The 20,230-nt window shown below is 35.9% G+C and overlaps 1 protein-coding gene across 1 annotated transcript in view; it reads left to right on the plus strand.

Moving 5' to 3' along the window:
• The window catches only part of DLC1 (DLC1 Rho GTPase activating protein), a 214,190-nt gene that overhangs the window by 88,514 nt on the left and 105,446 nt on the right, over nucleotides 1–20,230 (plus strand). The gene's annotated exons all lie outside the window — the stretch shown is intronic.

A 20,230-nucleotide genomic window follows, 5' to 3' on the forward strand; every position in this document is an offset into this window, starting at 1 on the left:
TTGCAGCTGCTCCTTACATGTCAGTATTCCTGTAGTTACTAATTTGTTGTTTGGTGTTAACACCTATTATGATTTATTAGATGTCTCAATTAACATGGGTGCAAATGGGCTTTCTCAAGTTAGAACGTCTTGACTTTTGACTTAGTGTAAATTTTACTGTCTGTCTTTAAATCTGGCAAGAAATTTCAGTTACCTGGAGTGTTTCACTGGAGATAATAATATTTGTTTTGGCTGAGTACTTCTAGAATATTGAAAGATTGTTTTTTCATTCTGTTCCGTGTGTCCCCTGAACACTATATACGCTTTGGTGTTGGTATGTGAAATCCACTACTGATTACTTGCCAGACACTGTCAAATGGGTGTATTCTTGTGATAAACACTAGGGAAAACTCATCATGGTGCTAAGGCTCTTGAGAATCTCTGTTGGTTGCTTGTCATTTATTTTAATTGATTGTTTGCTACTGTACTTTGAATACAGTTTGAAAAATACCTCAAAATATCCAAATGCTACCTGGCATTCAGATTTATGTCTGATTTTTATTAGTGATGTTTTCTTGCGTTATCCTGGTCCAGATTATTTCTTTTCTTTTGCTTATTAAAGGAGAGGGATAGGTAAAAAAAGTGTTTGAGGGGAAAATCCACAGTAACAATCGGTACTGTAAAAGCTGTGGAGCTGTCTGCTCAGGATGTTGCTACTTTAGCTGTTGAAGTTCAGAAATAATTCCCAAACTGTGACCCATATTTAATAAGATTTTTCTTAATAGATTTCACAGGCAGAATTATTTGGTGTTTCTTTTTCTGGGGCAGTTCATATTTGGCCACATCTTCTAAATTATGTCAAAACGTGCAAATTGGTTACAACTGGCCTTACTATTTACAGCTAATTTCAAATAAAACTCAAAGATCTATGCTTAATTATTTGGTGTCAAAGCTACCTATCATGTCAGTGTTGGTAATGATATAAAAGAATGTATTTTTAACATACACTTTATAACCTGTACAGATGCATATGACTCTCTCTCTCTTTTTCTTCTTTCTAGTCAGACTTCTGTGCTATGTTTTTTTTGTGGACAGTATTATATTTACTATTACAAATATTAAGTGGAACTTCATGCCACATGAAGTCAGTTTGCTGACATTTTCATGCAGATGAGCACAAGCTAGACTGAGAATGAGTATGTGCTTGCCTTTTTAATTGGTTTTGGCTTTTGTTTAACTCTACAGCTAAGGAGCTGGTGAGATTAGGATGCGTTATTTGCAATATTAAGCATGTGTGAGGAAGGTGATTGTTAATATCAGGCCTTGTCACTTGGTTCTAGGGGTAGTAAGTGCTATTTTAGTAAAATGCAATTGGATCTTGATTCAGACATTCAGGTCCCATGCTTTACAATGTAACTTGTTGGTGTTTAATCATCGCTGCTTTCACTTCACCAGAATGACATTACCGATAATCATGAATGAAAAAACCATCAGTAAGGTGGGAAAGCCTTCAAAAAAGAATATAACATATTTTTTTGTCTGCTGTAAGAGAACAAAAGAAATTAATGTTAATGTTAATGTTAATGTTAATGTTAATGTTAATATTAATATTAATATTTATTTGGAAATATCAACAATCTAACTCTTTCTAGTTTATATTATTATGAGTAACCTAAAATATATCGCAAAATATTACAGAACAAAAAGAAGTAGTTGTTTATTTTATTACTGGCAAAGTTAATAACATCGTAGGTAAAGAAACTGAATGGCATTGTATTACAACTGGATTAAAATGTACTCAAAATTCTAGTGAAACATCTTTTCTCATTTTGAGAATCTGAACTAACATTCTCTTGTAAGTCACTCTTTTCTACTTACTCCTATTTGGTTCCATCTGTGACTGGAATAAGAAATACAAGAAAGTAGAAAGGCTGTTATTCCAATGTTTCTGGTTTACAAATTTTGTATGCAGACATAAAACCCTGTTTTTACAAGACTTTTTATTCTGTAGACTCCAGATACTTTGATATTTTCAAGTATTTCTCCCATAGGCAACCAAACATGTAGATTCTTAAATGGATTAAGCTGCCTAAGCAGCTTTGAAGTTCACACATTACTGATTATGTTTATAGCATTTTTTAATCCTTGAAATTAAATATTTTCTCAATTTTATATATTTTCCAACATTCAGTAAATTTTGACATCAAATACAAAATCAGTAAGATGGAGTACTTATTAAAAAAAAAAGAAAAAAACAAAACACACACATACTATTTTTAAATTTGGAACAAAGCCAAACATCTGAAAACATTGTTGCTTTTGTGAATTAATAACTCAGGAGTTGCATAACAAATTAATTTTTTTTCGCAGTGGAAAGTGCAGTAAAACATGCAATTGCAAAGTTCCTTTGGCAAAAATCTATAAATGATCAGTACATTGGGCAGAGCATTGGTCATGCCTAGACATGTGCATGATTGCTTCTACTTGTGTGAATTAGGGCATTGCAAATGATGCTCTGTGGCATCAGCTATTTCTGAGTAATGTTTTTTTAAGAAGTGTCAATATTGTTGACATTTCTGGCAATGTTGAAAAAAATAAATCTTTCAAAATAACATTTTGAGGTAGAAGTTAAGATCAAGCAGTATGCACAGTCAGAGAAAATGATGGCTCAATCCAAGAGATGACTCAGGACTAGTAATGTTGGCACCTAAATTAACAATGCAAGCCAGAAGCCAGATTCAAAACACTATTTTTTCATATTCATCTGTTTTTCTTTTGAGTAAATTACGTATTTGCATGCCTTTACTTACCTCTCTGACTGTTGTGATTTATATTCTCAAATTCTAGCTAAAAACTATGCAGAAATTTGAGGGATGAAGAATTTATCACACCTGTCAATAATGGAGGTGTCTGTGTCAGGGTTAGTAGTGTTGACTTCATTTATAGTCTAAAAATAATCAGCATGTGAACATGGCTGCATATCAGCATCTGTTTTACTGATGTGAATCACACATGAGACTTCATGAATGGTGCTGGTTAACTCCCCACTAACTGTGGACTCAGGACAGCTCCTAACACAGATACCTGATACAGATATTCACTACAATGAATCCACTGTGAGCTTCCTAATTCAGGGCTAACTTCTGTTTCTGGAGCAGTGTACCCAAAACAAAGGTGACATGACTTTAAGCCAATATTAGAAGTATTGCCTAAGTCTCTCTTCATGCTTTCCCAATTTATCTTCAAATATTTGTAGGGAATAGTGAACTCTGTGACTTAGAAACATTGCTACAACAGAGCCAGTGGGAGATGTAAGGCAAATATCCACATCTGGTCACAGACTAGCACAGCTTATTTCTCTTGAGGTGATGGAACTATGTGCTGTCAATAAACAGGGCAGGAGGTTTAGTCTAGCCCTAAACAAATATTAAATACATATTAACACCGTTGGTCCATAATGTTCAGCATTATAATAAATATTTTTTTCCTGCACATAAAACTGCCCTGTGGTATTTTTTTGTTCAGTGCACATTTAGAATAGCTGCTGCTCTAAAAGTTATAAAAGTTCTTTTAAGTGAGAATAGCAATTGGACTTTTGAGTTTTCATGATTCTACCAAAATACTGCCTCTTGCTTTAAAAATATACTGTGGAAAAGTGCACAACTTCTTTGGGTAAATCTCAGTATTGTCTCTAACTAGTATTTTAGAGAGATCTACTTCAGTATAAATAAAAGTGCCAGACCTTCATATGTAGGAGAAGAGATTTGATAGCCCATTTCTAATCTGTGTTTGGATGCTCAGCAAGCCAACAAGAGGACAAAACATGAAGCCCAGTAAAAAATAACAGCCTCATTGGATCTCTGGCTAGAGGACAGTGTTTGAAAGCTCCCCAGTGTTAGTATTACAATATGGGCCTGGCAGTGAACAAATTTTTTTTTCTAATCTAGATTTCTGGTAAAGATGCTATTTAATAAAGTAGATGTTCTATCCTCCTTTGATGTCAATTTTCATGTTTGTCTTTTGATTTAGAAGGCAGTCAAATACACAGATGATTAAAGGGACCTTAATGGCAGGGTTTTTCCTCCCACAGGCTCTAGTTGTCAGTGTCAGGCAGCAGGGGACACTTGGTGCTCAGCCCCATGGTGAGATGAGCAGCAGAGCAGGAGGTGATGGAGTGAGGACAAGGCAGGTCAGTCTGTCTGCGAGAACTCACAGCAGGGGGACCTGGATAATCCAGTAGTGACAGGTTCACTGTGATATAAAAAGGCACATAAAAGACCAACTTCTTGGTACATTAGGTAGAGGTCTTTTTATTTCATTGAATTTAACTGCAGCTCTACTCTAAAAGGAGAAAGAAAAATCTTCACTAGATTTTACAAACATATTCTAGATCCAGAGAAATCAATTCTTTCTATGAAAAGTGTTCCCTAGATGTTCTGTTTTCATAAAGTCATTAAGGGCTCATCCATATATAAGTTGTTTTGAGCCAAGAGAAAACATTAAAAAATTCAATTTGACTTGCTACAGGATATCAGTTTCCACTGGAGAGAAATACAAGGTAATTGGCACTGGTACTAGTTTTCTGGCTGCCTTACAATTACTCTAGCCAGTACAGTAGAATAAGTGAGGCAAAATGAATTATTAATTGTTCCATTTAGCAAATGTTTGGTTTTAGTGGAGCAATCTAACTAGGCTTTTTGTGAGACCTTAGTATGAAGTACCAGTTTCTAGTTAGGTAATCCTTCTTTTACTGTTAATATTGCAACAGTTATAAAATTTGATGTTTGCTTTCTAAACAGAAATGTCAGGTGAGCACTCACACTTCAATCTGTCGTACTGAAAAGCAGTTTTAGAAGCTCTGCCAGAAAATGCATGGATGGCTGCCAAACACTAATAGATGCTAATAGATATCTTTTTATTCCACTGTTATTTATTTCATTATTAGAAAAAATGATGATGCCAATAGATACCGAAAGCTGGAGTTTCATGCTAAGATTCCTATACATTTTTAGTTGTTTAGTTTTCTTTTTTTTTTCTAAATGCAGTAAAATAGCTGATGTCAGGATTTTTGTTATTTGATTTTTAGTGGCTTCTTAACCACACACTAGTGTAGCTGTTCTTCTGAATAAATTACTTCACTTTTAAAAGTCACGCCATATTCACTGTATGCATGCAAACATAAACACATAAACTTTAAAATCCACATAGCACTGTGTGAAGCCAAAGGTGTTGTGGCCATTTTCTTTACGTTTTTGAGGAAAGAGTAGGTCCTGGGACTGCAGCTTTCCTATGAAAGTCCCCTTTAAACCATGCTAGATGCACTAGAAGCAGGATGATGCCTAAAACTCCTCACAGATGCCTCTAGTGTATTACTTTTGTTAAAGAGTGAAGGGCAGGGCCAGCTAGCATGAATGAGCTCTGAAGGGAGCCAGCAGTCAAGCAGGTTGTGTATCATGGCAGAAGGATACAAAAGTTCAAAAAGTACAAAAGCCTGGACAGGAAAGCAGGTGTTTTGTGGAAAGCTAAAACAATTTCTGTTAAATTTTTTATAATTATTAAGTACATCTGCAGTATCTGGGAACTAGCAGAACCTGTTTTGTATAAAATTCCTTATCCAGCTTCTCTTTTCTTTCTCCACCTGCATTAGTATGGGCCATCAGTAAGGACCTGCTTTTATATTTTTCAGAAGAGCTTCTAAAATCAAAATATGCTGTTGTTAACTTCAAAGACATTTAATTTTGTTCATATCTTTAATACAATTTCATTTATTCACATCCTTAAATGCTTAGATAAAGAAGCTTAACTGAATTATTTCAGGTTAATAACAAGGATAGGCCATTATTTTTACATTGTAGTATACGTAGATATACTTCATCATACACTTTAAGTTTTTTTAGCTATCACATCTTTCTAGACTCTTTGATGATTTTGTCAATTGTGCAAACAACTTTAAATATTCCTTTGGCAGATATTCAAATGTCATTTGTCATTTTAGAGCAGACAGGCTGTGCCTCAGTGCCTTATATTCCTGCGGTGAGAAATCAAATTCTGATTTCTCTGCTGGCTTAATGTCTTTTCTTAAGTCATAGAATTATCTTACTAAAATCAAGATATTTCCCTGATAGGAATAAAGTGTTATATAATACCAGCTGAGTGATTACTGCTGCTAGCCATCATGCTAAATCTTTCAATCTAATGTGTTTTTAAGGCAACAAGCGCTTTCCTATTTAAGGCAAGTTGGTTTTATCACAGAAATTATGTTATTATTAAATATTTCATCACAGATTGATAAATTGTAAGAATGTAGTTTATAACAGACTTCATCACCTATTAATGAAATACAGTTAAAGAACAACTCTCCTCAAGGAGGCCTTTGGAGGTTCTTTCTCTGAGCTTTTGTTCAAGCACACAAGCCCTGAGTTCAGACAAGGTTGCTCAAGTGTTTGTCCAGTCCAGTCTTGAAAACTTCCAAAAACAGCCTGTGTAAGCTCTTTAGGCAACGTGCTCCACTGCTTTTCAGTGGAGGGGACACTTTCCATATACCCAACCTGATCCTTTCTGGTTTCAGCTTATGCCTGTTGTCCCTTCTGTTGTCATCCCCACATGCACAATACAAAGAGCCCAGCTCCATCTGCTTGTTGCCCTACTGTGAAATCCTGGGGAGCTGCTGCTAGGACCCCAAAAGCCCTCTCTGCAGGCTGAACAGGTCCAGCAGCCTCTGCTCACAGGCCAAGTGACCCAGACCCCAACCAGCTTAGTAACCATCCACGGCGCTTTTTCCCTTTTATCAGTGTCTTTCTTGTACCAGGAGGATCCTGAAACTGGACTCACTGCTGCAGATGTGGTCCCACAAGCACTGCCTAGAGAGAGATAATCCCTTCCCTCCATCTACAGGCCATGCTTTCATTGATACATCCCAGGCTGCTGCCAGCTCATTTGATTGCCAGGGCACGTTGCTGGCTCATGTGCAGCTCAGTCTGCCAGCACCCCAGGGCCTTTCCATAGAGCTACTCCAGCCAGTTTTTTATCATTTATTTATCCACCCTAACTGACTGTAAAATTCCAATTTACGAACAAAAATATTGTGGAAATTGTGCTCTTTGCTGTCAAAACAGAAAATACAGCAGGAGATCCAAGAATTCGTTACTTTTCAGCCAATTCAATTTTGTATTACATTATAAGTAATTATAATGTGTTCAGATTTTAGAACACCAACAAACAGACTGTAAACTGGTATTCAGTATATTCTGACTAGTATTATATCATTAATCAAGTTGCTTCTCAGTATAAAGTTACATATCAGTTACTCTGTGACTCAGTAGCATTTATATTACCCAGCCTACATTGTGATCTCTTTTTGAATTGGACACTAGAAACATTCTGAAAGAGGTAATCCCTGACCAAAAATAGTTTTAAATCAAGTAAACATGATGAAGTTGTTCTTCCTTTCCTCTTTTGGCTATGACAAGAGTAACAGAAAATGGTGATAAACAATTAATCAAGTTATTTCTAGGCTAATTTTGTTCATGGCAAAAACCTGTGCTGATTCAAATGAAATAGAAACTAATTCACTCGGTCCTAATTGATACTGACAGGCAGTCATTAGGTCATGGTTTCCAAAGCAGTGATGTGATTGTTGATTTGGAAGTCAGGAGATGGTCTTTCTTTTTCAGTGTTCAGAAGTACAGGCAGCTTCTGAAAAGCTAGAGCCAAATTTTAAAATTAACTTTTGACTACATTTTCATAGTTGTTTAGGTACCTGAAGATGAAAAACAAGCTCTCTGTCATGACACCTGCTAATTGTGCACCAGTTCTCAGTCAAGGTTACTTCTGGAGCCTGCACATGGCACAAAATTATGATGATATCTAGTCATTTCTGAAAAATTTAATATGCTCTTTTTTACTTCTTTGGGTTCCTAGACAACAGTCAAAACATCTATAATACATTATGCTCCTGTGTTCATATTTGAAAATAGGACTTGAACTGCTAAGTTGTTTCAGGGTTGTGGAAGATGAACCAAAAAACACCTGAACAATTTTTAAATCTGTTTCATATCAAGAGCTTAGAGCACTTAAAGAAGCATGAGAAGACTTCTCTTTTTGCATCTGTTAAAACAGAAGGGTAAGAAATGGTTTCAGTTGCAAATCACTGGATCAAGAGCTTGTTTTTTGTTGCTTATACACTTGAGGTACTTACATGCTCACTTTACTAGAATAAAAAGTTGCTATTCAAAAATTCTTAGGGAAAAGAGAGGGGTCTTTGATGAGAAGACATGATTATTTACATTTCTCTAGGAACAGGCTGAAAACCCAGGTGAGAGACACCCAAAAGCATACTTTGGATTAGACACAGGTGGAGGCAAAGTGTCTTCCTGATGTGGAACCATCCTTGAAAGCACAATGATAGGGCTGGATGTAACTGCAGTGTCACAGGTTGCTCAGACCAGGGTTTTTTTTCCTTGTTGGAATTGTTAACCAGTGCTGTGACCATCTTCTGCTATAGCATGTTCAGCCTGAGCAACTAGGCATTTTATTGTCCATATACAGAAATCTACCAAGTATCAAAAAGTGGTTTTCATTATTCTGAAGATTTTAAACAGCCTGTGGTCAGGTTTAACCACTTTCTCAGATCTTCTCTGCAACTACTCTCGTAAAATTAGATTGCTTTTACACATATCAGGAAATGGCAATCAAATCAAATGCTGATTCTCTTATGTGTGGTAGATGCCATTGGTCTTAAAAATGCACCAGTATACAATTCTTATATGCAAAGTCAGTCACCTGCCTCATGCTCTATCACCTTTATCAATCTACCTTTGTGTTAATTTTGACTATTAGTGAATTTCCCCTCAATGACATTTTAGGAAAGAATCAGATAACTGCATGAAATGGTTGTTTAGTTTATAAGTATTACAAATAGAGAAATAACTGAAAAAAGAAAGTTTATTGATAAATAAAACTGCCAAATTGTCTATAGACTATAAAGCTGCAAGGATTTGTGAAGGATCTGTGGTGAAGATTCAGATTATCAGATCACATCAGATCTAGTCCCATGAGTTTGGTCTAAGCTTAGAAGCAGAAATTTGCTAAATCCCAGCCTGAAATGATTTCTCTGAAAGTTTCTCTTTGTGAATATTCTCTTTAATTCAATTGGTAGATCGTTAATTTAAATCCCAGTCTGCACTGGATTGAATTGCACCTGCTGCTGTACTTGGCCTAAAAGAAGAGGAAATATTTGGTAACCAATTTCAGAGTGTTAGCCAGGAACATCATATCTCAGTAACTGCCTATGAGCAGAATTGCAAGGCAAAGAGAAAATAATGGATTTTAATACATATCAAAGCACAGGCTTGAAATTAGAGAAGAGCAGTTGAAATATCTTTTTAAAGGCAAGGAAAGGAATAAAATAAACCATTACTCCATCCAGGCAGGTGTCTAATTCACCATGTCAACCTGGAATGTGTTTTCATATTGCAAGGAAGAAAAAGATTGAGACTTTTGTCAAGAATTTATCTATCAATTGACTAACCTAGAACACCATTTACAAAACAGCCCATCTGTACACTAGAAAGATTTTTCTCATGTGGTTATTATGGGAGGCTGTCAAAACAAGGAAGAAACCCCAGACTGCTCAGAGAATGCCAAGGCTTTGTTTTGGTGGTATAGCTCCCACTAACTCTTCAAGTGGAACAACATTTTTTGTGTCAGCACAAATGTACCTTCAGCAAGGCTCTGTTGCACATTCATAACTGATATATCTGGTCTGGTACAGCTTTAACATATGTATCAGGTCAATGAATTTTACCAGGTATAAATTCATCATTGATGGTAAATCTGTGACTGGAAAATGAAAATGATACAGTTTTCCTAAAAATTTTTCCCCCTTTTAGAAGATCTCAAACTAGTGTTTTTTATGCAGATTGCCCTTAGAATTTAAGTCTGACCCTGTCTTTTGAACCACGGCTCCAGCCTAGCATTTATAGGAAAAATGTGTTTTAGCAGCCATTCAATGAGCTGTTGCAGGATTAGACAATAACAATGGATGATGCAGAAGACACTGTTTCTGGCAAACTAGTTAGAGTAGGATTTTCATCTCCTAGTTTGGAAGTGGTACTGGCTTTTCCAGTCACAGACTTAATGCCATTCCTTTCATCAGTTAAAGTTTTTGCCCCTCATCTTTTTTTGCCTCCCAGTGAAATAGCTGTCCATGTTTGAACACTCTGTGTTGATGAACATTTGACTTTTATGTGCAATTGCTTGTGTGTTCCTGTAAAAGAAAAGAGAGGACATCAAATAGAGGTGTCAGATTCAAAGCAAACAAGGGGAGGCAATCTAGAACTGAGATATGGAGCTCCTCACTTCAGTAGATTGCAGATGCTAAAGTTGTATACAACTTTAGAAAAAGACTAGACAAACTAGTAACGGAGGAATTGGTTCTTATAACCCTTTCATCAATAAAATTAATAACAGTTCTTACCACTGACATTTGTAGGACTTACCCAAATCATAACCCTCTATACACGAATCAAAACTTGCCTACAATGTCAAATTAGTAATTCAATACATCATCTAAATATTGAGCTTGATTTTAATGGGTCAAAAATGATATTTTGTAGTAAAAGTATACTGAATATTCAGTACTTAAATGTACACTGAATATACTTTTATTACATGGGTGTTTCTTTTGTTTTGTAAGAGGCATGGTTTTCCCCCAGGAAACAGTACCAACTATCCACCATCAAATTAAGAATCCTATATAACTTACAACAGCAAAAGACATCTATATGTTAGGAAACATTCTATCAAAAGTTAGAAGGATCTTAAAATTTGCAGAAAACCAATCAATGATCAGAATACAGTAAGTCAATGCAATTCTTCATCTTAACAAATAGCAAAGAGAAAAAATACAAGCATATCTTGTAAGAACACAAAAACACAAACATAACCAAAGAACATACTAAAAACTGTGAAGAGATACACATATTACAGTTATAATCAAAATTTGGCATCATTTTGTCTTTAATGAGGAAATGGAAATTGGAAAGCTAACAAAGAAAGGTTCCAATCTAAGAAGTTGCTACATATATTAATTATTGCAGTGTATTTGAAAGGCATTTCCAGAGAGGCAAGGTGTGCCACACTAGACAAGCTAAGAGGAATAAGAAACAGACATCTTTTCATAAAGCAAATCTAGATAAAAATCTTCAGCAAAGTAAATTGCATTTATTTATATTAAAAGACTGAGAGATAAGAAATGAGCAATACTTTTTTTTTCCCCCTCAAAATAATCATTATAGTCTAAGTAAGTTAAGCTAACTCTACTGATCCATAGAAAAAAATTCCACATCTGGAAAATCTTTGCTGCATTTGTGTTGGGGTTTCATGCTTTTTGGTGCTTTGTTCACCAGTTCCCATGACTCTAACTTAAACCTCTCCCTTGTTTTCTTAAGTGCGTTTCAATTCATCTAAAGATATAGTGATAATTTTATTTCCTGAAATATGTTATTTAAGCTTCCTTACCTGTTTTCCTTAAACAAAGTAAAATAAATCCTCAAAAATAAAGCACCTTAAAAAAAAATAAAAAAGAAGACCAAGCATCTTTGTAGCATGATGCAGCAGGGACAATTATTTTAATTGATTGAAGTGAGATCAAAAGTTGTAATTTTCAAAGATAACAGAGAAGTAAATGTTTTGTTATTGTAGACTTCTAGCTCTCTTTAGCAAATAGAGGCAAGTTTAGATGCACTCCAGCACCAAAATCGCCCATCTGCCATGAACCATTAACAAGCAGCACTGCTAATAATCTGAAATAAGTGTTGGACAAAAGCACACAGTGCAGACAAACAGAAAATAATTGGCTCCTATATTCTCTTCTGGTTGTTTCCTACAGAGTGCTACACAATTGCTTACAAGTACTCTTCCTCTCTATTTAGGAATCCAGGAGATACATTTAGAAATGTAATGATGATGTATAATGACATATAGGTGACGTTCACGCAAGAATGAAATGAAGTAGCACAATCAAAGTACTTCTAAAACTAGGATTTTTCTCTCTTAAAGGAGCTGTGGGCTGAGTCACAAAAGTTTGTTTCATATGTATTGTCAGAAAAAGGTATGGGCTAAATAGCAAAGAAATTTGGAGTGCACACATCCAGCAATCAGTTGCCAAGGTTTAAAGGGCACCTATTTCAAGAGCAGTCACACAACAGCATCTGAAAAATGAATTAAACAGGACAAGGGCTCCAGTACTGGCATAGAGTTATCCCAGTTCTTTAGTTATTATGCTTCCTGCTCTATTTCGGCCCATGTCATCTGGTAGTTTTCTAGAAAAGACCCATGAATGCTTGGAAGACAAGAGGGGCCAGGAAATGTTTGAAACCAGCAGCAGTAGGAGATTCACACTTACTGCCATTGAGTGGTCTTGGTCAAAAAGATCAAAGAGATCAATTCATTCTGACATCCTTTGTCTACCACAGACTTCTCCAGGTTTAGTCCTTGCTTAGAGGATTCAAATAAGAATTTATGAGTGAATCCTTCTCTCAGTGGAAAGATCTTTAGCCTCTTGCTTCCCAGATAAGGGTCAGGAAGGGCAATATTTCTTTTAATACATGGAAAATACACATCAGTGAGATTCTAGCATTAGAATTTGAACCATTGCTTTCACCTACCTCTTCACTTTCCTTCCTCCAACAAACTGTCTTCAAGGCTTCTATATTTGAACTTTTACTGCAAAGGAGACTTTGGAAATTAATTTTTTTATTTACAGAAAAGTGGATCTAATGACTGCACTTTTGCCTTTTAATTTAGTACCTATAATGCAACAGGTACTACTTCAGGAGGGGAAAAAAGAAAAAACAGTGAGCCAGAAAATTGGTTGCACTGCTGTTGTCACAAGTACATGCAAAGTGGGGCACAAATGACTTCCAGCTGCTTCCCTAAATGGCAGGGCAAGGTAATCCCTGGCATAACCTTAGAGAAAGGAGTGGCTGGCAGTGTGCTGCCCAGCATTAGTTTATGCTCCCTGTAGAGCAGCTTTTTGTACCAGAGATTGCTGCTCCAACACTCCCCCTCCCCTGAGACAAACCTGTGGATTGGGCAGAGTCATGCTGAGCCGTGCTCAGCACTTGCTACTCATCTATCACTCCCAAGCCATGCTGAGTTATTAGTAGGGGTAAGTGGAAGTCACTGTAGCCATAATTATAGCCTGCATGCAAATTGTTATCTGCATGAATGCTCACTCTATCAGCAACCTAACAACAAATTGATGAAACTTGAGAAAGCCTTACATGTGTGTGACAGAGAATAAAGAAGCTCAGGGACATTAATTCAGTAGAAAACCAGCCCCCTTTTAACATCCCAACCCTATCAACACTGAGCAAGCATGGCCTTACCAATATCCTCACACAGCAGGAGTCAGGATGGAGTTGGCTTTTATTCCTAATGGACCTTTGATCAGCAGATCTCACTGATAAGAAGCAGGAGATTTCATTGATTCAGTCAAGTGACTGTCAAGTGAACTCAAAAGCATATTACTTTCCTGAGCCTGCAGCAATTAGACACTCGCCCATTGATAGAATAGTCCCTATTGAAACAAGAAAAGTGTGCTGTGTTCCCTGGTTTGTGCTATAAATAGTAAAAAATTTGGAGCAAGTTTCCTTGATCAAGAAAGGGCTAATTCATATTCCCAGACATTAAAAAATATCCTTACATTAACACAGAGAACATATGTCAGCTGACCCTATATACCTGTAACTGAGAGATAAAATAATTTCAGAGGAGTGCTTATCACCATACCGAAATTTAAAGCTGCCAAAATTTAAATAAAGGGTTATTCCTGAAGACTATCCAAATAGATTAGGGCAAGAAAATCAAAGGAGCATATTTCTGCTCTTCAGTGGTGTTAGCAAATAGGTATACCATTATGATTAAACTATCATAATTTCTGTAATATCTGATTATAGTTAACTGATTTTAAAAGTGCAATACAATATTTTTTCTTTCCTAGTTTGCCCGCTCTGGATCTATTGAGAGAAACACAGTGCCAAAAATCAGTAAATCCCTCCACATCTAACCCTGAAAGGACACACACTCTTCTATAGCTTAAGCTGTAGTGCTTCATGTTGAGAGCAGTATTAATTCATGAGGGAACATGCTAAACCTCATAGGTCACTTATTTTTATTGAGACTTGGTTACATTTCTTATGCATCCTTCTAATTTATACTGGAAATTTTGGGACATTTTGGATTTAATACCCATACAAATTTCTTTAAAAATAGGGGCTTCATTCCCACTTTCAACCATCAGTATTGAGCTGGACTCCAGTCCCCTGGCCCTTCAAATCTATGCTCCTATCCAAGCCATTCTGTCTCCCAAACATCTCCTGATGAGTTTTCCCAAAGAAGGCCTGTGTTTTTTCAGACCTCCAGAACTGACCCCAACTGGCTTGTCAGACCTCTGACTGTGAACTCATGTCTTCATTCTAAGGACCAGTTAATTCTTCTAGGGTAGATAAAGTTTTTGAGTGAACCAGCCAGTTTTGCATAGTGCATCAGGTATTTTTTAATAACATTCTTTTTAGCTAACTTCCACAGAAACAAAAATAACAAACCCAGAATACTTTTTCTTGAATAAGTTTCCTTGTTTTTGTCATATATACTTCTGGCTTAACTCCAGTCATCTTGAATAGCTTAGGATCTTACTGTAGGTCATGTTGTGTCACTTGAATAGGGTAGTCTTTCCAGCTCATTTTTCAGAGCATTTTCATACTCACTAGCACAATCATCAGAAAGCAATGACTCAGTCTATGATAAACTGTCAAACTAAGTTTGTCTCTACGATCTGCTAAAGTTTTCTTGACACCTATTCAACAATTCATTTCATTCATAGTTTCTCTTTGATAAGTTTCCATTCCTTCAAGCCTTTTCCTCAGAACTGGGAAAGAAATCTAGTTCCCCTGGGGCTAAATGTCATAAACTCTTTATCCAGCAAGAGCTGACCAGGAAGCATACTTAGAGTCTGAACCAGAGCCTGGAATGAAACTTCCTCATCCAGTAGCACCTACAAAGTCTCACAAGCACATTCCTCTGTTGGCACACATAGCAGCCAATAGAGTCTACTGATTCTCACAAAGTGTATGTCTTGTATCCCTTGTCTACCTATTTTCATTCTTTTAAAGTGTTCATTCAACATGTAATCAGGTGAGCATGATTAAATATCTCATATTTCATAGGAATGGCTTACCAATTGGAGAATATGCAGATCTTCAATGGGAGCTGAATAATTTTCACCGAATTCTTACTGTGTCTACACTTCATTTTTCATCTCTTGGTGTTACAGCAATCAGCTGTAGTATGTTCAGTCACTTCTAGGAAGTCTATCAATCTGAAATATTGAGAGAGGCATGTGAATCCCTAAAAGTTGTACTAATTGTTTCGCTATGTGTCTCAATGTCGATTTGTGTTCAAATACATGCTGTCAATTTTTAAATGTAATTTTTAGTCTGGCTTACAGTTCAGGCAATAATTCCTGGGTTTCATTATGAATGAATCTGCTATGTTTGCAAAATATATATCCTTCTTCAGGTAGTCAGTGGGCCAGACTGTGATTCACCTCAGCACAAATAGATTGAAAGTTATAACTGCCTGAAAGAGAGCTTTGTTTTGAAGGTGAGTCACAATGTTGCATCCCCAACTTTACTTAACTGCCTTCTAAGTTCAAGAATTCAACCATTTGCTGTAAACTGGATCATTGAAATTATTCATATTCGGTCTATTTTTTACCCTATGTTGTTTTAATGAGCTGAGTTTCAGCATATAGTGCAAACAGTTGCCCCAGTACCAAATGAGAGGACAGTTTGGTGCAATAAGGGATGCAGGCAAAGACTTTGAAGAATGAAATATTTCTTGTAGCAGCCTTCTGCTGCTAGTGTCCTAGGAAAAAAATGCCTTAAAGAGGCTGCACAAGACTTAGAGGGTCATAAAGAATTTGGCATAGAAAATGTACTTAAATACTAAAATATGCAGTTCTAAATGATCAAGAATTAGGACTATGTGGCTACACAGCCACTCAGATGATACTACAACAGACTCTGTTATTAATAGAAACTATGAAGTCCCTTCAGAAATTTGAGAATTTTTAGAAATTTGTTACAGACTGTCTTTTGCAGACTAAATATCATTCCTTCTACCCTTGTGTTTGCTGTGCTGGCATGTATGAGCTGCACAACCATCCTCATCTGGACTCTCAGTACATGCAACTTGCCTCTGTTCCACCACCTTTTGTGAGTCTCCAAGCTCTGCAGTGCCCATTGCACTGGTCCCCTCATCTGTTCTGGCTGCATTGATTTTTCTGTCAATCTTTTAGCATTTCCAAAATTATATCACACATTCATGATCAAACCATGTCTTTACATCAACTGTTGATATATCACCATGCTCTAGTCCTTCCTCTCCTTGCTAAGGGCTACTGTTCCTAACAGAGATCCCCATCATTAATATCTTTTAATTCCTGCCAGGAGTATAAAGATCATGTAACCTCACTGCAGAGAGTGCTCTGCTGGGAACTGTAAAAGCAGTGTGTGTTTGCAGTAACATTAGACACTCTTTCAGAATAAGTCAGCACTTTTTGCCCAACAGGAATCCAACACATTTGTTCTCAGGCCATGAGCTGCAGAGTGGACCTAAGGTCAGCATGTGCTTGCTGTTAATGCACAGTTCAGTTCTTTGTTTCAACCTTCAGCCCCACACTGACCCAGCCTTTTTTTGAGCTTCCTTGCTTGGTAGATGTTAGGACTTGGCAGCTAGTCTCCCCTTATTTTTCTGAGAGCTCCTTTCATGGAGTTGTCATTGATAAAATAAATATACTCATTGCAAAGGTTTGCATGACCTTTTTTGAGTTCCACACATTCATTCATGTCTGTACAAACCATGCACAACAGTGTGGAAAAGTCCGTTTTTCCATTAAAGTGTATGGAAACATCTAACCTTCAACAGATTATGAAGTTTTGCAACTAGCAAGAAGTTAGACTTGACAAGTGAACAGGGCATTTATGGAAGAAATTACAATATTTTAAAAAATTATATAGTCTAGACTTCCTTGATAAAATAGAAATTATTTCATTTGGATATATTAACATTTACTTTGTATTGCCTCTTAAAGAGAAAAAGCGTATCTTACTGAGGACCAAAGTATGCAGTGGGTTTTGATCAGATATACATGTTTAATACTTCATGGGTAGCTATGACAACTATATACTGAGGATCAATAGCTTATGATCAGTAGTACTTTCCTGAAAACCTTGTACAAAAAGCATGAGCACAGATGGGTAAGGCACATAGGAAGGTCTTCAGTTGAAATTAGAATGAAAACACTTTTTCTGCAGTCTTCTCCTCTCCAAGACATGGTAAGCTTTAAAATGGCATCATTCCCATAGATGAAGACTAATAAAAGATCTTTAAACTTTGAAGGAGAAAATCCAGGATCTAATGTATCTTTAATCTAATATAATTTTCAAGATCTGTCAAGGATGAATTTGAGAGCTTTTTTGAAAAAGTGTTTAAAATGACACATTATTCTTACTCCTAGCTGCTAGCATTTATTTTCTAGCAATTTTATCATCCAGATGCTGAAATCTTACAGTTCTTAGATAGAACAGAGAGGAGGAGGTTTTCAGCATCAAATAACTAGGTTAATTAGGTTGGAATGAGGTTAATTAGTTACTGAATCTAATCCTATTAATCGAAATTCAGAGCTGTCATGACTTGATGGGGACAGAACTTTTCAAAGTTTGTTTAATATTGAAGGACTTCTATTAAAACCTGGGGTTTAGTTGCCACACTGGTTTTCTTATACAATTTCATATACAGTTTAGCTTTAAGTTTTGACCTTTTGAAATATATTTCTGTTTTATTCCTGACTTTCATAGCCAGTTAGCCAAGCTCAAATTTGTTATCAGTACACTGACAGCTGCTCACTCCAAATTTCAAACAGTCTAGAACCAATCTTTTAAGAAAAGTACACCAAGATTAAGAAGGGTATACTTGCTTGTTGTACAAGAGTACATTTTCTCCTACAACATATTGTGGAAGTAGTCATTGAATGTAGAGAAATATTTTACACCCCCATATGTAATCTTTTCTAGTACTTGACTAAAGGGTAGTAGATTTAGATTGAAAAAAATTTAGCAACATCTACGTTTTGACATTTACACTTGCCATTCTTTCATTGCATATTCTAACAAATTTTAATGTTTCTCCTCATTTTGCCTCCTTATGCATAAAGTGTTATAGACCACCAGTGGCATTAAAAAAAATCTCCTGGATATCTTTCAAATATCTCCTAAAGGTACACTTATTCTATATGCCTTCAGAAAGCTGTCAGTATCAGCAAACAGGGCTCAACTGATTTAAACCATTAAAAAAGCATCCAAAGATTCTTCAATTAAACTTTCAGTATGAGTGAAGTTTTTATACAGCAAATTTTATGTCTGAATAGCAGGTCTTTTTCATGGGGAAGGGTGGCAGGTTATCAAGGTACTAAAAATCTTTCTGAGCAAAGCAAACGCACTATAAGGAGAGGTCCTTTCTAAAGAAGTTATGTACTGTGGTGCTGATATATGATTCTTCTAATATTATATTCTGCTACTTTTTCATAATAGATTTTGCTTTTTCAATTTTGATCTTGCTAACTCTTATGCTTAAATATATACTGTATCGAGGGCTCGCACCACAGCTGATATATGTGTCCTGTTTTACATTTGCACAGGTTTTTTCCTTGGTTTTGTGCACACATATTTTATTTTGTCCTTACATAAGCTCCACAGATTAATTAGCCCTAGTTTGGAGGAAAAAACATACACAAACACAATACTCTCCCCAACACCAATCAGCGTTTTGAAACCTTGTACCCCCTTAAAGCATTCCCACATTTCTCTTGATGTGCTCATGTTTTAAATACTTGTAGGCTCTTATCATTGCTCTTCCTTTGCATTATTAGCTGTCATTTGGCTCAGCAGAAGAGGTTTTCATCTCTTCTTGTAAATCAAACTCTATAGCCCCTTAATAATTTTTGTTGCTGTTATCTGAATCTCTTCAAAACTTGTTGATGTCTTCCTGGTACTGGAGAGGTAAAAACTACATGCTGCATTTGAGAAGGGATTCTTTGTGCCAAACAGAATATGTCTAGTTGTTTTTTATGAAAATACTGAGAAAGTAAATAATAGTTACTTTTTATAATATAGATGCACAAAAAAAATTGTGATGAAAACTTCAGAAATAATAAAGAAGAAATTACATATATTTAACCGCACTTCTCAGTCAAACATTTGACATTATCCTTTTACCATTACTGCAATACTTTATTTTTAATAAATATGCCTTTAAAATATTACTTTAACCTATCAGTCTCAGGTGTGAGCTTTGTTTTCTTCTTTGTTTTCTTTTTTGTTTTCTTCCTCAACTTCTTTGGGAGTGTTTTATTCCCTTCTTCCAAGTATCACATTTTCCAAGGAATTTCTACATCATCTACTCATAAATATGAAATAACTTCTTCTGTATTTCACCAGCTCTTTAATTGCTTCCCTCACCCCTCCTGCTATGAACCACTTAAAGAAACACTTGTACTTACTTGATTCTAGTGCACATCAAGATTTGTAAGTAGCTTTTCCATGTATGTGTTGCAGCTGCTATTTTAGATATTCACATTTTTCCAAGGCCTAATTTGGATAATTTCAGAGCCATTAATATCTTGCATTGAACCTGAGTACAAGACTCATATTTCATATTTTATTTAAGAACTGTATAAATTCACTATTGTAATGATGTCTCTGAAAACTTTAGGTTCGCAGAAAAATAAATAGAATCTTAGGTTCTCTTATGTAACCCACCTCATCTAAGTATCTTTTCAACAACAAATGACAACAGTATTTTTGGACAGAAGAAGAGCAGAGCAGATAATTTTAATTTCAGACCCCACTCATATGAGGATGCCACTATATATGTCTATTTTCAGAATTACTTGACAGTAGAAAAATATTAGGTCAGATATAGAGCTATAGCAAAATACAGATCAGGTTGCCAGCCCTACAAACACAAGGTTTACATTTTCACCTTGCTTTTGAGACTGTAAAGTGTACAGTTTAGTATTGCTAAGCAAATACTACTAAAATTACCTACTAAAATAATTTAGGGGAACTTGACAGCCAGTAACTAGTCTCGGGACATAAAATTTGGGCTAAATACTGCTGTATCATAT

The sequence above is a fragment of the Lichenostomus cassidix genome, chromosome 4 (assembly GCF_008360975.1).
Source record: "Lichenostomus cassidix isolate B80296 chromosome 4, HeHo_3.0, whole genome shotgun sequence".
Taxonomy (NCBI): Eukaryota; Metazoa; Chordata; class Aves; order Passeriformes; family Meliphagidae; genus Lichenostomus; species Lichenostomus cassidix.